At 35.9% G+C, this 19,377-nt stretch overlaps 1 pseudogene; it reads left to right on the top strand.

Annotated features, from left to right (window-relative positions):
- The window catches only part of LOC119517174, a 74,484-nt pseudogene extending 56,157 nt beyond the window's left edge, over window positions 1-18,327 (top strand).
- The last annotated feature ends 1,050 nt before the right edge of the window (window positions 18,328-19,377 follow it).

Below are 19,377 nucleotides of genomic sequence, written 5' to 3'. Positions count from 1 at the left end.
CCCTTTTTCAACACTCTAAATGGTTGACATTCATTTGTTCTCCCACATGTGAGAACATTTCTGTATTTGTACATTTAGCAACAGTCATTGGCCACTCCAATTTTTGCCAAGTTATTCAGTACCAGTCTTCATCATCTATCTTTACCTCTGGTGTCATACATTCCCCTATCCCACTTCTTTCAGCTTTACTCACAGATATCTTTGTTCAGTGTACTTAAAATATTGTGCTACCATCACACAGTATTATGCTGTCTATTTCTGGAGCTATACAATCAATCTGGCTGAACATTCTGTAGTCCTTCAGCATCAAATGCCTGATCTCTACCCTCTTTCTATCTCTTGGTGGTCTGTGTTATCAACATTTAACTCTCAAAGTTTGCTCATTAATGTTAGTTCATATTAGTGAGACTATACAGTATTTTTCCTTTTATTTCTGGCTAACTTCACTCAACATAATGTCCTCAAGGTTCATCCATGTTCCATATCTTTGTTCTGTCTTACAGCTGCATAATATTCCATCATATGTATATACCACAGTTTATTTATCCACTCGTCCGTTGATGGACATTTGGGCTGCTTCCATCTCTTGGCAATCATGAATAATGCTGCAATAAACATCGGTTTACAAATGTCCGTTTGCATCTTAACTTTCAGTTCCTTTGAGTATATACCTAGCAATAGAATAGCTGGGTCATATGGCAAATCTATACTTAGCTACCTGAGGAACCTCCACATTGTCTTCCAGAGTGGTTGCGCCATTCTGCATTCCCACCAGCAATGAATAAGTGTGCCTCTTTCTCCACATCCTCTCCAGCACTTGTAATTTTCTGTTTTTTGGATAATGGCCATTCTGGTAGGTGTGAGATGATATCTCATTGTGGTTTTGATTTGCATTTCCCTAATAGCCAGTGAAGTTGAGCATTGTTTCATATATTTTTGAGCCAGTTGTATTTCCTCTTCAGAAAAGTGTCTGTTCATGTCTTTTGCCCATTTTTAAATTGGGTTGTTTGTTTTCTGTTGTTGAGTTGTAGGATCGCTTTATGTATTTGGGATATTAAACCCTTACCTGATATGTGGTTTCCAAATATTGTCTCCCATTGTGTAGGCTGCCTTTTTACTTTTCTAACAAAGTCCTCTGATGTACAAAAGTGTTTGATTTTGAGAGATCCCATTTGTCTATTTGTTCTTTGGTTGTTTCTGCTTTGGGTGTAAGGTCTAGGAAACTACCTCCTATCACAAGATCTTTAAGATATTGCCCTACATTTTCTTCTAAGAGTCTTATGGTCTTAGCACTTATGTTTAGGTCTTTGATCCATTTTGAGTTAATTTTTGTATAAGGTGTGAGACAGGGGTCCTCTTTCGTTCTTTCAGAAAAGGATATCCAGTTCTCCAAGCACCATTTATTGAAGAGGCTGCTCTGTCCAAGTTGCTTTGGCTTGACTGCCTTATCAAAGATCAATTGTCTGTAGATGCAAGGGTCTATTTCTGAGCACTCAATTCAATTCCATTGGTTGGTATCTCTGTCCTTATGCCAGTACCATGCTGTTTTGAGCACTGTAGCTTTGTAATATGCTTCAAAGTCAGGTAGTATGAGACCTCCCACTTTGTTCCTCTTTCTCAACATATTTTTGGCTATTCAGGGCACCTTGCACTTCCAAATAAATTTGGTTATTGGTTTTTCTATTTCTTTGGGATTTTAATTGGTATTGCATTGAATCTATAAATCAGTTTAGGTAGAGTTGACATCTTAATTATATTTAGTCTTCCAATCCGTGAACACAGTATGTTCTTCCATTTTTTTAGGTCCTGTTCAATTTCTTTTGGCAGTTTCTTGTAGTTTTCTTTATATAGGTTTTTTTGTGGCCTTTGTTAAGTTTATTCCTAAATACTTGATTCTTTTGGTTGCTATTGTAAATGGGATTTTTTTTTAATTTAATCCTCTTGTTGCACATTACTTGTGTATAAGAACACTACAAATTTTTGCGTGTTGATCTTGTAGCCTGCCACTTTGCTGTATTCATTGATTAGTTCTAATAGCTTTGCTGTAGATTTTTGTGGATTTTCTACGTATAGAATGTCATCTGCAAACAGTGAAAGTTTTACTTCTTCCTCTCCAATATGGATGCCTTTTATTTATTTTTCTTGCCTAATTGCTCTAGCTAGAACTCCCAGCACAATGGTGAATAACAGTGGTGACATTGGGCAACCTTGTCTTGTTCCTGATCTTAGAAGGAAAGCTTTCAGTATCTCCTCATTGAGTATGATGTTAGCTGTAGGTTTTTCATATATTGCCTTTATCATACTGAGAAAATTCCCCTCTATTCCTATCCTTTTAAATGTTTTCATCCAGAAAGAATGTTGAGTTTTGTCAAATGCCTTTTCTGCCTCAATTGAGATGATCAGGTAGTTCTTCTGCTTTGATTTATTGATGTAGTGTATTACATTAATTGATTTTCTTGTGTTGAACCAGCCTTGCATACCTGGAATAAACCCCACCTGGTTGTGGTGTATAATTCTTTTAATTGCTGCTGGATTCAATTTGCAAGTATTTTGTTGAGGATTTCTTCATCTATATTCCTTAAAGAGATTGGTCTATAATTTTCTTTTTTTGTAGTATCTTTGTCTGATTTTGGTATTAGGGTGATGTTGGCTTCATAGAATTAGTTGGGTAGCTTTCCCTCCTCTTCAATTTTTTTGATGAGTCTGAGCAGAATTGGTACTAATTCTTCCTTGGTAGAATTCACATGTGAAGCCATCTGGTCCTAGGCTTTTCTTTTTTGGGAGCTTTTTGATGACTTATTTGATTTCTTTGCTTGTGATTGGTTTGTTGAGGTCATCTATTTCTTTTTGGATCATTGTTGGTTGTTTATACTTTTCTAGGAAGTTGTCTATTTTGTGTAAGTTGTCTAGTTTATTAGCATATAGTTGCCCATAGTATCTTCTCATTATCTCCTTTATTTCTGCAGAGTCAGTAATTATGTTTCCTTTCCCTTTCTGATTGCATTTATTTACATCCATTCTCTCTCTTTCTATTTTTTTTTTTTTTTGTTAGCCTAGCTAGGGGTCCACCAATTTTGTTGATTTTCCTGAAGAACCAGCTTCTGGTTTTGTTGATTCTCTCTATTGTTTTCCTGCTTTCAGTTTCATTTATTTCTGTTCTACTCTTTGTTATTTCTTTCCTTTTGTTTGCTTTGGGGTTAGTTTGCTGTTCTTTCTCTAGTTTCTCCAAGTGGACAGTTAATTCCTCAATTTTTGCTCTCTCTTCTCTTTTAATATAGGCCTTTAGGGTGATACATTTCCCTCTCAGCATCGCCTTTGCTGCATCCCATAGGTTTTGATATGTTGTGTTTTCATTGTCATTTGCCTTGAGGTGTTTACTAATTTCTCTTGTAATTTCTTCCTTTACCCACTGGTTTTCTAAGAGTGTGTTGTTTAGTCTCCATATAGCTTTGAATTTTACAATCTTCTGCCTGTTATTTATTTCCAACTTCATTTTGCTATAATCCAAGAAAGTGCTTTTTATAGTATCAATATTTTTAAAGTTGTTGGAGCTTTCTTTGTGATCCAACATGTGGACTATCCTAGAGAATGTTCCATAAGCACTTGAGAAAAACATGTATACTGATGTTGTGGGGTGTAGTGTTCTATAAATGTCTGTCAAGTCTAGTTTATTTATCATACAATTCAACATCTCTGTTTCCTTATTGATCCTCTGTCTAGATGTTCTGTCCATTGACGAGAGTGATGTACTGAAGTCTTCAACTATTATTGTGGAGTTATCTACTTCTCCTTTCAGTGTTCTCAGTGTTTGCCTCATGAATTTTAGGGCACTCTGGCTTGGTGCATAAATGTTTATGATTGTTATGTCTTCTTGATGAATTGACCCTTTTATTAATATATAGTGTCCTTCTTTGTCTCTTTTAATTGTTTTACTTTTGAAGTCTACTTTGTCTGATATTAATATAGCTACTCTCCTTTTTTTTCTGGTTACTGTTTGCATAAAATATCTTTTTCAAGCCTTTTACTTTCAGCCTATTTTTGCCCTTGTGTCTAAAGTGAGTTTCTTGTAGACAGCATATTGAGGGGTCCTATTTTTTAATCCATTCTGCCAGTCTGTGTCTTTTTATTGGGGAGTTTAATCCATTGACATTTAGTGTTATTACTGTAAGGGCAGTACTTTCTTTTACCATTTTGTCTTTTGGATTTTATATGTCATGTCTCATTTTTTCCTCTATTTTTACCCTTCCTGATTATCTTCATTTCTACACTCTTCTCCAAACCTCTTTCCCTTTTTTTCCTATCAGACTGTGGCACTCCCTTTAGTATTTCTTGTAGCACAGGTCTCTTATTCACAAACTCTCTCAGTGTCTGTTTGTCTGAAAATATTTGAATTTCTCACTCATTTTTGAAGGACAGTTTTGCTGGATATAGAATTCTTGGTTGGCAGTTCTTCTGTTGCGGTATCTTAAATATATCATACCACTGTCCTCTTGCATCCATGGCTTCTGCAGAGAAATCTGTACATGGTCTTATTGAGCTTCCCTTGTATGTGATGGATTGCTTTTCTCTTGCTGCTTTCAAAATTCTCTCTTTGTCTTTGACATTGGACAAATGGTGGTCTATCCAAAGGGACAAGATAAAGATCAAGAAAACATCAATGAAGAAGACAAGACTTTGGAAATACTGGACAAAGGCATTTTAAAAAATGATCCTTGATATGTTTTAGGAGATTAAAGTAAACATAGACAAAAAATTGAAAGAGAACAAGAAAATGATGAATAAACAATTTGAGAATTTCAATAGAGAGGAAGATATTTTAAAAAAGAACCAAACAGAAAGAATGAGTTGAAGGCCACAATAACTGAAATGTAAAATTCCCTACAGGCTTTCAATAGCAGACTGGAGCTTGCAGAGGCAAAAAACTGTGAATGTGAAGACAAGACAATTGAAATTATTCAGGATGATTAGCAGAAAGAAAAAAGAATGAAAACATGAATAGAGCTTGAGAGACATGGGGGACACAATGAAATTACCAATATATGCATTTATGGCATCTCAAAATGGGAAGGAAAAGAGAGAGCCAAAAGGAATATTCAGAGAAATAATATACAGAAAACTTTCCAAATATAATGAAAGACATGAATATATACATTCAAGAAGACAAGTGTACCACAAACACAAAGTTCTCAAAGGGAATTTTGCTCAAAAACAGGGTAGTCAAAATGCTGAATGTTAAGGACAAGGAGAGAGTTCTGAAAGCTGTAGAGAAAAGCACCACGCTATGTACAGGAATGTCCCAATAAGATCAAGTGCTAATGTCTCAGTAACAGCCACAGAGGTAAGAAGGCAGTGGAACAAAATATTTAAATTGCTAAAAGAAAACAATTGCCAACCAAGAATTTTATTACTGGCAAGACTGTCTTTTCTAAAGTTAGGGAAAGCTTAAGACATCCCCAAATAAACACAAGCTCAGGGAGTTCATCACCATTAGACCTGCTCCTGCTAGCAATGCAAAGGTAGTTCTTCAGAAAGGAAAAGACATCAGACAATGGAACAAAATGGCATAAAGAAAAAAAAGGTGTTCAGTAAACTTAATCATATAGGTAATTATAAGTTCCAATACTACTGTATTGAATTTTTTAGTATGTAATATTAATTTTTAGTTCTTATAGATCCTAAAATGCATTATAAACCTATGGTTTGGGGCATACAATGCATAAAGATATAATTTATAACAAGTACAACAAAAAGATGGGGTTATGGAGAAGTGTAGAAACAGTGTTTATGTATGCTATTGAAATTAAATTGGTATCAAATCAAATATTTATGTTATATATTTAGGATGCTAAATATAAACCCAATGGTAACTACAAAGGAAATACCTGAAAAACATATACTGAAAGAAATGAGTAGGTACTCAAAATGGTACAATACAAAAAATCAAATAATTATGAATGAAGACATTAATGGAAGAATAGAGGTTAAAAAAAAAAAAGAGTTATAAGACCTACAAAGACCAAATTGCAAAATGGCAAAAGAAAGTCCTGCATTACCAATAGTTACCTTAAATGTAAATGGGTTAAACACTTCAGTCAAAAGACAGAGAATGGCAGAATGGATAAAAAAGCATGACCCAAATCTATGCTGTTTGTAAGAGACTCACCTTACATTCAAAGACGTAAGTAGGCTGAAAGTGAAAGAATGGAAAAAGTATACCATGCAAATAATAATGAAAAGAGAACCAGGATAATTATACTAATATTAGATAAAATAGACTTTAATCTAAAACCTCTTACAAAGGAAAAAGAAGGTCACTATATAATGATATAAACAATGAGAAGACTGAGACAACCACTGGGTCAAAGAATAAATCACAAGATAAATTTAACTTGAGGCAAATGATAATAAAAACACAAAACAGCAAAAATCATGAATGCAGAAAAGGCAGTGCTGAGAAGGAAATTTATACCTCTAAATGCTTATAGTATAAAAGAAAAAAGATCTCATATCATATTTCTAACCTCAAAACTGGAGGATCTAGTAAAAGAAGAGTAAGCTAAACTCAAAGTGAGCAGAGGGAAGGAAATAACAAAGATTAGAGCAAATACAAATGAAATAGAGAATTTTTAAAAAGCAATAATTTTTTAGATAAACAATGAAATAGAAAATTGCTTCTATGAAATGATCAATAAAATTAACAATCCTTTAGCTAGACTGGCAAAGAAATAGAGAGAATGCAAGCAATCAAAATAAAAATTAAAAGGGGGGCATTTCTACTGACCCCACATAAATAAAAAAATATAAGAGGATACTATGAAGAATTGTATGCCAACAAATTAGATAAACAAGATGAATAGACAAATTCCAAGAAACACACAAACTACCTAAAGTTGTGCAAGAAGAGATACAAGATCTCAGCAGACCAATAAAAAGTAAATATATTGAAACAGTAATAAAAACTTTCCAACAAAGAAAATCCGAGGAACAGATAGTTTGACTAATGAATGTTACCAAACATTCCAAGAAGAATTAACACCAATCCTGCTCAACTCTTCCAAAAATTTGAAGAGGAAGGAACACTTCCTATCTCATTCTATAAGGCTAACAACATCCTAAAAATAAAATCAGATAACAACATAACAAGAAAAAAAATGGAATGAACATAGATGCAAATATCCTCAACAAAAAATACAGCAAACCAAATCCAACAGCACATTAAAATAATTATACACCACAGTTGAGTGTGATTTGTCTCAGGTATGCAAGGGTGGTTCAACATAAGAAAATCAATTAATGTAATACAACACATTAATAGGATGAATGAGGAAAAGCATGATCATTACAAGTGATAGAGCAAATGCATTTGACAAAATCCAGCATCTCTTCTTCATAAAAACATTCAGAATACTAGGAACAGAAGGAAACTTCCTCAACATGAAAAAGGGCATGAATGAAGGCCTCAGTTCACATCATACACAGTGGTGAAAGACTGAAAGTTTTCCCTCTAAGATTGGAAACAATTCAAGTATGCTCACTGTTGGCACAGCTATTCAACATCATACTGGAAGTTTTAGTCAAAGGAATTAGGCCAGAAAATGAAAATAAATATCCCCAAATTGGAAAGGAAGAGGTAAACCATTCCGTATTTTGCAAATGACATGATACTATATAGAGAAAATACTCAAAAATCCACAACAAAGCTACTAGAGCTAATTAATAAATTCAACAAAGTGGCAAGATATAAGACCAACATAAAAAATTCAATAGAGTTACTGTACACTAGTAATGAACAATCTGAAAAGGAAATCCAGAAAAAATTCCATTTACAAAGCAACTAAAAGAATGAATATATAAGAATAAATGTATCCAGGTATATAAAGGACTTGAAAATAGAAAACTACAAAACATTGCTAAAAGAAACCAAAAGACCTAAATAAATAGGAGGACATTCCATGTTCATGGATTGTAAGACTTAATTGCTAAGATGTCAATTCTACATATAACCATTACAGATTCAACACAATCCTAATCAAAACTCCAACAGCCTTCTTTGCAGAAATGGACTAGCCAATCATCAAATTTATATGATAGTGTAGAGGCTCAGAATAGCCAAAACCATGTTGAAAAAGCAAAAAATGAAGTTAAAGGGCCCACACTTCCTGATTTTAAAACTTATTACAAAGCTACAGTAATCAAGGACTGCTATTGGCACAAGGACAGATATATAGACAAATGAAATCAAATTAACAGCTCAGAAATAGATCCACACATCTATGTCCAATTGATTTTTGACAAGGGGGCCATTTGACCTAGTAGGGAAAGAGCAATCTCTTCAACCTCAATGGTGTTGGGACAACTGAATATCCATATGCAAAAGAATGAAGGAGTATCCCTATTTTACACCATATACAAAAATTAGGTCAAAATCAATCAAAGATTCAAATATAAAAACCCAAAGTATAAAACTGCTACAAGAAAACATAGGGAAGCATCTTTAGGACCTTGTGTTAGGCAAAGGTTTCTTAGATTTTACACTAATAGCATGTACAATGCAAGTAAAAATAGATAAATGGTACTTCATCAAAATTTAAAACTATGTGCATCAAAAGATTTCATCATGAAAGTAAAAAAGACAATGTATGGAATAGGGGAAATATTTGGAAACCACATATCTGATAAGGTTTAATATCCAGAATATATAAAGAAGACCTACAACTCTACAACAAAAAGATAAACAATCCAATTAAAAAATAAGCAAAAGACTGGAATAGGGATTTCTCCAAAGAAGATATAAAAATGGCCAATATGCACATGAAAAGATGTTTAACATCATTAGCCATTAGGGAAATGAAAATCAAAACTACAATGAAGTACCATTGCCACCCACTAGAATGGCTATTTAAAAATGGAAAGTAGTAAATATTGGAGAGGATATAGAGAAATAGGAACACTTGTTCATTGCTTATGAGAAAACATTTTGGCAGTTCCTCAAAAAGTTCAGTATAGAAATACCATATGACCTGCATTCCCACCTCTAGGTATATACCAAAAGTAATTGAAAGCAGGGACTCAAACAGATATTTTAATGGTATTCATAGTGGCATTATTCACAATTGCTGAAAGGTGGAAGCAACCCAAGAGGTGAATGGGTAAAAATATGTGGTATATACATAAAATGGAATATTATTCAGCCATAAAAAGAATGAAGTTCTGAATCATATGATAAAATGATAGAACCTCAAAGACATGTTGAGTCAAATAAGCTGGAAACAAAAGGACAAATATTTTATGATCTCACTTATATGAAATAATTACAATAAGGAAATTCATTGAGTCAGAAACTGGAATACCAGTTACCAGGGGCTGCGGTGAGGGTGAGGAATGGGGAGTTAATGCTCAATTGGTACAGTGTTTCTTTTTGGGGTAAGGGAATAGTTTTGGTAATGGAAGGTGGTGATGGTAGCACAACATTATGAATAAATAGTTAACTCCACTTAATTATATATTAGAATGTGATTAAAAGAGGAAATTTTAGGTTTTATATGTTACTAGAAAAAAATTTTAATCAGAAGGCTGTGTAATACAAACCACTGAACCCTAATGTAAACTATGGTCTATAAGTAAAAGTGTAATTGTAATAATAGTTTCATCAATAGTAACAAAGTAACCACAGTAATGCACATTGTCAATAATAGGTAAAACTGTGTTTGTGAAGGAAGTTATATGGGAACTCTGCATGTTCTATCTGATTTTTCTATAAACCTATAACTTGTCTAAATGAAGACTGGATAAATGAATCACTGAATGAATGACTGCATGCAAAGACTTCCTCATATGTAGAAAACACGGGTGCATCATAAGCTACATGTACCAAAGTATGGCACATAATCCGTCTTTCATATTGACAGTATACCATCATTAGATCGTCCTTGTTTGCCAGGCTGCTATGACAAATACCACACAAGGGGTTGACTTAAACAATGAGAATCTATTGGATCATGGTTCTGAGGCTAGAAGTTCAAAATCAAGTTATCGTCAAGGTTTGCTTTCTCGTGGAAGACGGTAGCATTCTGGTGCTGGTGCCAGCCATCCTTGGTGTTTCTTGGCTTGTACCTCTGCTTCGCATCATGTGGTGATGTCCTCTCCTTTCTGACTTCTGTGACTTCCGGCTTCTCTTTATAAGGACTCCAGTAAGTCAGACTAAGGCCCACCCTGGTTCAGTTTCCCACACCTCAACTAAAAAGAACATTTTCAGAGTTCCCATTTATGAGTTCACACCCACAGGGACATAGATTAAGATTAAGAAGATGTGTTTATTGGGATATATAATTCAATTTACTGCAGGAAGTGTTTGTAAATAGTAAATGTCTTTCTACTAGCAGAGACATATTAGGCTTTTGGCAAGTATTTACAAACTTAGAATCTCGTTATCAAATCCTTTTCTGCCCAAATGGCTTGCTGAAGCTTGACTGTGGGCAGAAAGTTCAAGAGGAGAGGATGGGATAGGCTTGCCATCCTAGAATTCCAAGAAGAATCAGGAGCAGATGCCCAGCCTGTGCCCCCCTATTGTTATTCACTAAAGAAGGGCCCCACCCTGTCTCTCTAGCTAAGCCAACTTGAAAGGTGAAATCACTGCCCTCCCCCCTACGTGGGATCAGACACCCAGGGGAGTGAATCTCCCTGGCAACATGGAATATGACTCCCGGGGAGGAATGTAGACCTGGCATCATGGGACGGAGAACATCTTCTTGACCAAAAGGGGGATGTGAAAGGAAATGAAATAAGCTTCAGTGGCAGAGAGATTCCAAAACGAGCCAAGAGGTCACTCTGGTGGGCACTCTTACGCACACTTTAGACAACCCTTTTTAGGTTCTAAAGAATTGGGGTAGCTGGTGGTGGATACCTGAAACTATCAAACTACAACCCAGAACCCATGAATCTCGAAGACAGTTGTATAAAAATGTAGCTTATGAGGGGTGACAATGGGATAGGGAAAGCCATAAGGACCACACTCCACTTTGTCTAGTTTATGGATGGATAAGTAGAAAAATAGGGGAAGGAAACAAACAGACAAAGGTACCCAGTGTTCTTTTTTACTTCAATTGCTCTTTTTCACTCTAATTATTATTCTTGTTATTTTTGTGTGTGTGCTAATGAAGGTGTCAGGGATTGATTTGGGTGATGAATGTACCACTATGTAGTGGTACTGTAAACAATCGAAAGTACGATTTGTTTTGTATGACTGCGTGGTATGTGAATATATCTCAATAAAATGAAGATTAAAAAAAAAAAAAAAAAAAAAAAGAAGGGCCCCAAACTGTAGCTGGCCCTGAAAGGATCAGAAGTCCCAGAGGCCAGGAGTTGGCTCTCAAGACGTAGTGCTGAAAGCATAACCCTGATCTAGTCCACTGCTGAGGGCCATGTTGAAGCAAAGAGAGCTTCTGTCAAGAACAACTCACAGCAGCAGAAATCAGCTATGGGGGTTCACCAAGGAATGGTTGAGGACATTATATACTTGAGATCTTCCTTCTCATCTTAATCTAGCAAACCAGCAAAATTTAGAGTTTATAATCCACTACCATTCTCCTCCCTAATAAAAGACAATGACATCATGTACTGAATAAATTAGAGAGACCAGGGAAAGGAAGATCATTTTTATCATGGTTTGTTTGCAACCCCAATCATATTCCAATACCTTCAGTGGGTAGTAAGCAACAAGCAGAGACTACTCAAGGATTGCCGACTGTTCAAATTTTCATTTTCTTCTCTTTCTTGGCCCATAGATAAACTAAATTCCCTACTAGATTAAATGTCCTAGCCTCCTTTGCATTAGTTCTCACTAACAGTATGTGAATGGAAAGGATATGTGCCATTTCAGGGCAAGGCATTCTAGGAAGATATGCTTTCTCCATACTCTCTCTCCCCATCTTTATCCAGCCAATGGAAGATGAGATGGTAGAGCCATGATATGAAAGAAGCCTGAGTACCTGAGTCAACAAGAAAGACAGCTGCTGATAAGGAATAGTAATCTTGGATTTTTGGGTGAACAAGAAATAAGTTTTTATTGTGTGGCACCAATTTGCAATATGGCTCTGTTTATTGCAAAAGCCTCGCTCATCTTAACTAATGCAGGCCCCCAAATCAGATGGTCACCTGGACTTCTGATAAAAGATGATTGAGCAAAATTCAGGAAGAAGACAAGATCCCTAGGTAAAAAGGACCAGCCTCTGTGACTGCATTTAATAATATCATACATGCCATGGAAGGAAGTCATCATCAACAAGAGATATTCTCAAAAGTATTATCTCCCCTCCCCATGAATGATTTAAAGATTTTTTCTGGTGTCAACAGGGTTCTGGGAGTAAGTTCATAAAAGAATCACTCAGAGTAAGATAAGAATATGTAACAGGGTGAGATGAAATTCACCAAAGCAAAATTGTTCAAGGATGAGCAGAAAATTGAGTTTCTAAGGCTACAAACTTGAGAATCAGATCTTAGATTTGAAAGGGAAAGCAAAAACATGAGGAGTTTTCAACCTAGTCAAGCTAAATCTTATGTTGCTGCCTCCAGCAAATTGATCATTTGTTGGAGAAGAGGATGTTATACCAGAAAAATTTATTGCTAGCTGTATGGCAATTTCTGGTCCTTTAAGGTAGATTGGATAAGGGTGTCAAATTCCTTTAACTATCCCAAACAATCAAATTCTACTTGTAAATCTCAGCAGTAACTTGCCTTAGGGTTTGGAGCATGGAATAAAGGGCTGACCTTACAGGATTTAGTAAAATCATCATGACTAAATTATAACAATATCATCTAAGGGGTTTGTACTAGTTAGGGTTCTCTAGGGAAATAGAATCAACAAGAAATATCTATAAATATAAGATTTATAAAAGTGTCTCATGCAACTGTGGGTATGCACAAGTCCAAATTCCATAGGGCAGGCAGCAAACTGGCAACTCCAATGAAGATGTTCTATGAACTCTTCAGGTAGTGAACGGGCAACTTTGATGAATGTGTTCAATGAGCTCCTCAGGAAATGAACTGGCAACTTCGATGAACTCCTCAGGAAATGCTTTGCTGGTTAGCTGAAGAAGAAGTGAAGGTTCTCTATCTGTCTCCCTTAAAAGTCTTCAACTGATTGGATTAAATCCAGCTGACTGCATTCTCTCATTGTGGAAGACATGCCCTTTGTTGACATCATCAGTCACAGCTGCAGCCAATTGACTGATGATTCAATAAACCAGCCTTCTAATTTATTAACCAGCCACAAATGTCCTTGCAGTAATGGTTAGGCCAGTGCTTGCTTGATCAGACACCTGGACACCATCACCTGGCCAAGTTGACACATTAACCTAACCGTCATAGGGTTTTTCCAATTTGGGATTCCCAGAATCAGAATAAATCCTCAGAAGAATCAATGGAAATGGGAGCTAATGAGCTATTTGGGGCATTTCAAAATGTTCTAATAGAATCCATATATCTTTAAGATAAAATGTTGCAATGAGTACTTAAAACACATAATTTGATTTGGCTGGAAATACATTAAATATGAAAGAAATTCTGGTTACGTTGTGTTGATCAACCATTTTAGATGACAAATTAAAATAGACTAGAAAAATAATAATTATTTAATAAATATTAGACCAAACCTTTTAAAACATGGGACCAGTATTAAAAGAATAATAACAAAGGACTTTTTGATAAGGAAAATGGTTAGCCAGAGTCAAAATCAGAATAGGATTGAGGCATTCAGCTCTCACTTTTGAACCAAAGGAAATACAAGAATGTCCTTAGCATTGACTACTCTGAACACCTCATTTTACTCACCTCTGAAATGGAGGTAATAGCTCACTTGATATTGGTCTTTGTCTGTTTTGTGGACACACTAATATAATTAGTAAGAAAGCATATAAAAAATGTAGCAATCAGGAAGGATGGAGCAGGTTAGGGAGAGAGAAAGAGATTTTGTGTGTGTGTGTAAATTCATTGTAATAATAGGAGACAGACGAAACTAAATCGGTATGCCCTCTCCCCTTGTGGAAATAAACAAAAACCTCCCAAAAGAGAACAAACTATTATTATTCAGAGTTTCCTATGGTTGCTTTTATTTGGCAGACACTCACAGACAGGCAAACGAGTGGGAAAGCTTTATGATGAAAACAGGGAAGGCTCCAGGTATGTTCTTATTGGAGGCTGTTGGCATGGGGAACCTTCAGGCTAACTAGGAGAAGGGCATCTTACATGATTGGTCTGGGGAATATATTTGGCTTTCTCTGGTTGGTCCTGAGTTGGAATTTGGAGCAAAAATTAGGGAAATTAGCAGTCATTGATCAAGTTCTGAACCTTCTGGCTGATGGCTGCAGAGGTTGTGGTTTGCTTCCTGCATTCTGTTGTCATATGTGGTCTGACCATTGTCCATTTGTATATTCAATCTCTCATCCCACACACCCATGCATACTGGCCCAGTGTTAGGTCAGGAGTATCACTTTTTTCTCCACCTTCTACCATCTCTTGTTTCTACACCCTCCCTACTTCTTGGTACCAGCCCTTTAAACACAATTCCCCCAGCTTGGTGTGTCCTGTACCTTCACTCCAATTATGTAAACTTTATCTTCACATCAAGGATAATTTAAAACCCTATTGCTATCATTAAGTTTACTTGGACAAAGCTTGCTTCCAATAATTTTACTTTTTGCTAAACTCCTGCTTCATTTAGAATGCGTGCCATATAATTGAATACTTGATTATAAAATGTGTTTAATTGGTTTTCAATAATTTGTGCATGTTAATCTTATCTCCCCAACCAGGTTATAAATTTGAAGGCTGGTGTCCCAGCTTATGATATCTCTTATATTTCACAACACTTTGCAATGCTAAGTCCATGTAATAAATGCTCAGAAGATAGTTAATTGAATATTTTCTTTACATTCTATCCAATTAAGATGATAAAAGGGAACTAATAATTTATTCCATCACCATTCCAGGTGCTGATTTCATCCCCAATCATCTCAATTTTCCTGGAATTGGAAGATTTTACATATTAAATTTCCAGGATCTAGAAGAAGGGCATCTCTCACATCAAGTGAAAAGAAGGAAGGACTCTAATAATGTCTTTAAACTTCCAAGCCCTGTATATCTGTGACCCTTCTGAACAATTCATGAGATACATATTGGGTTGCTCAACAAGAAGGATGTAGGTTCTAGGGGTCAGGAGAAAATAAAAGAGTCAAATGGCTCTGAACATCGCTGGGAGCTGTCCAAGCTGTTGTGGACGAAATGGGAATTCATGTGAAGTGCTATATGAGTATGGACATTTTTCTAATGAGAATTCTCCACATATTTCTGAGAGGACTTCAGATAAATTAAGAATAGCAGCTAGAGTAGAATCAAAGAAAAGAAGTTATGACTATCCTTTCATTCAAAACCCAAACATGGATACAAATAATGCATATGTTGGTGTGTGGACAATCTAACCATGTGTCCATCCACGCACGTGAAGCTATTCCATGACGCAGGTGGAGGAAAGGCAGTGGTGTGCTGTAATGGCTTCTACTGGCTCAGGAGAGCCAAACGTTCAATTTTTGGAAATTTTGCTATCCACTTGTTAAAAATATAGCTTATTGAAATCATACATGTCAGGAATATTTGCACCACAGAAATGAGCAAATCTACAAATCAGGGCTTTTCTTTTCAGAACATACTACTGGTAGAAGAGTAGGGTCATCCATCTTCCTATCCATAGAGAATCATCAAGAAGAAAAGGGTGATCTGACTATCCTGCATTTAATAACTTCCATAAAGAGTCCCTGAGAGTCAGAATTATAAGATGTTAGAGTTGGATAAGACCTAAAGTTCAGAAATGGGAAGTGACTTGCCCAAGATCATGTAGCTGGCCTGATCACAAAAGAAGCCTGAAGAATATCCAGGTTTTCTCACCCACACCCATTACTTTCTGGAAATACAATGTATGATTACTTAAGATGATCTAGTCTCCTCCCTCCTTCCCTTCACGTCAAGGAAAGCACCTGCTGGTAAGCCCAGATTGCTCTCTTGTGTCAGAGCCCAGCTCATAAAATGCTATTAAGTGAATTACTGATGACCTAATTCCCAGCTGCAGGACACATTCCATTAGAAGCAGGCTGACTGCCAAGTAGTGTCAGTGATGACTGCAGGGCAGGAGTGATGGAAACCACCCTGTCTTGGTTGCCAGGCCTCTGAGAGTGCAGTTCATAGTGGAGCAAGCACTCATTCCTCACCAGTCCTAGGTCTTTTTCTGGGAACTGAAATCATCAGCTTCAAAGAGAGCTTTCTTGAAATAGCAAGGATCACCGTTATAGAAGTAACTGGAGGTAGTGCTTCCTCTACCATAAATGTCCAGAATCATCATCAAATTTGATCATTGTCATCCAATGCAACAACTTGCAAATGTTTTTTGTTTGTTTGTTTGTTTTTTGCCATCCGTGTTGTCCCTTCTTTCTTGCTTGCCTTTATTGTCAATCTGTCTATCCCTCCTAATTCTGTATGCTTCATTTTCTTAAAGCACAGTAAGTTCTTATAAGAGTAGAAACAATATGGTATATTTATTTTTAATTCACCTCTATACTTCACAAATAAGAAGAATTGGATGATTATTTGTGAATAAAAAGCCAAATATAAATCAAAATAGGAGAAGTCCTATGTGGGGCATTTTATAGCTGATATCTACCACTCTCAGAATTGGTACAAAGGTTAAATAAGATGAAGCACTTTGTAAGCTGTAAAGAAACAATATATATGTAAAATTACTGTTAGTTGTTAAAGGAAAAAAATGCAAAGGTATTTAAATCCCAAAGAACTTTGTATTCAGTTAGCCTTTATAGGCATAAGAACTGGTATAGCAAAACAAACAATGGACTAGGAGTCAGAAAACCTGGGTTCTAATGTTAGCTTCATCTCTAATTGAATCCAATGTTAAACTCACCCACCCTCTCCTGTCCCCTGCTTTCTCATTTGTGAAATGAAAATGTGGACCAGATGATCCACAGATCCTTTCCAGTTATTAAAAGTTCTATTTTAAATCAAGATGAGAGAAGAGAGAAGGGTTCTAAACTATTCATTAAGTGCTAAAGACACCCTGTTCTTTGTAGTTCTTTCTCTTAATCTCATTTCTCAACTTCTTTATTTTTTTTTCCCTCATCATCTTTCTGTTATTTATGACTCCTTTTCTCCTTCATGTGTTTGTTTTGTCTTCCTTACGTCTGCTTCAAGCTATTAGTTATGCCAAGTGAACACTCATTAAACTACCAAATTTACTTCTAGGATCTGTCATGCCATAATTAATGTCACCACACAAGAAAAATACTACCTAAGTGCATTTTGACCATGTTTGGATGAATATGGCACTCATGTATCCGTGGTTGTTTATTTGAAGTTAAGGAAGCCAGGAGGCTTTATTCAATTATCCAGAAATTTGGCAGCATGGCCCTAAATAAAGCAAGAAGCCAAGGATTCCACCATTACCCATGTATCCATGGGAACTTAAAAAATTTAATGAAATAAGTAGATTTTTTGCATTCTGCGTTTTAAAGTTTTTCTTTTTTTTTTTTTCATCCCAAACTTTCTAATGTTCTGCTACATTGCCAAAGCTCTGGGGTGTTGTTTTATTGTAGATATTTTCCTCAATCTACCTTGAGCAAGCTCTTGAAAAGAAATCTTTAGAAACAAATACCTCTGGGCAAAACAAGAAGACGGTGGGCGCTGGGGGAACCTGTGAGGCTGGAGAGAGATATTTGTAGAGCAATTGAATTGTTGGAAAAACTGCAAAGGAATGGAGAAGTACCACCACAAAAACTTCAGGCTTTACAAAGAGTCCTTTAAAGTGAGTTCTGCGATGCTGTAAGAGAGGGATATGAACACATCTATGAAACTGTGGACATCAGTAGCAGTCCTGAAGTGAGAGCTAATGCAACTGCAAAGGCTACAGTCGCTGCGTTTGCTGCCAGTGAAGGACATTCTCATCCTCGAGTGGTTGAGCTACCAAAAACAGAAGAGGGCCTTGGATTCAATATTATGAGAGGGAAAGAACAAAACTCTCCGATCTATATATCTCGAATAATTCCAGGCGGTATTGCTGATAGACATGGGGGCCTCAAATGAGACCACCTCTTTCTGTTAATGGAGTGAGCGTTGAAGGAGAACATCATGAAAAAGCCGTAGGTTAAATTAGTAGTATGATATACACCCAAAGTCTTAGAAGAAATGGAGTCACAATTTGAAAAAATGACATCAGCAAAACGCAGGCAACAGACTCAATGCAGTTCAAAACTTTATACTCCATTTTGCTTTTAGCTAGAGAAGGTTTACTTGTGACCTACCAGGGCCACAATGTCAGTGATTATAAAAAACAAAAACTTCCCATGAAATTCTCCATGTTATTTTATAAATACCTATTTTAACATCAAAAAAAAAAAACAAAAAAACAAAACAAATACCTCAATGACAAAAGAAACTACCGTGGCAAACTAGACTAAAACAACACATATGGTTTTCCTTTTCTCTCCTTTCTAAGAAGTGATTGTCATCCTTTAATAGCTTTACTTCTTGATGTCTTCCATCCAATGGCTCAAAACTAAGAATGAACCTTTGGTTTCCATGTTCTTTAATCCTGAATTCTTCCTAATTTTGGAATGAAAACTAACAGGCTATTAACAAAACAACTTGCACTAAACTCAGGCCATAAGTGATAAGTATTTCAAAAATGTCTCAATATTTGTGTTTCTATTACTTGACTCTTCACTCCTAGATAGCATGCCTCTGCAAAGGAATTCTGGCTGGCACAAATACCTTTTTTATGTCAATCTTCTCAACTATCTTGTTTCTCAGTGTCCTTCAGACTTAATATGGTTCTTAATTCACCCGAACCCATACACTTTTTAAAGCAATGTTTCTCATTGTTCTAGCCCCTAGGTCTATCTTTCATTGAAACTATTAAACATTGAACCTCTAAGACCAAAATATTGTGGTTTAGCAAATGGTAAAAATGGAATAAAGACCCAGCTAAGACCAACACAAATTATAAATTGCACAAATAAAAATAATGTCATCAAGAGAAAAATATAGGAAAATTAGTTCACTATGTCACTTGTCAGACAATTTTACAGAAATGGCATTTTATATCAAAAAGGCAATTTGTTAAATTTGTTTTTCTAGTCTATCATTACAGATCTTTTCCCTGTCCTCAGACTAGCCCCAGAGTCAATTAATATAAACTATCCCTTCCTTTCCTGTTTTCTAATTAATTTCACCAGCACTATTGGTCAATTGTGAACATACCTGCCTCACTAATCGAGTGTAAGTGCCTTGAAGACAAAGGAAGTACTCATTTTATGCATACTTCCC

This window comes from Choloepus didactylus, chromosome 1 (genome assembly GCF_015220235.1).
Source record: "Choloepus didactylus isolate mChoDid1 chromosome 1, mChoDid1.pri, whole genome shotgun sequence".
Lineage (NCBI taxonomy): Eukaryota > Metazoa > Chordata > Mammalia > Pilosa > Megalonychidae > Choloepus > Choloepus didactylus.
Note: the sequence above shows the minus strand (reverse complement) of the source record. Positions and strands in the feature narration are given on the sequence as shown.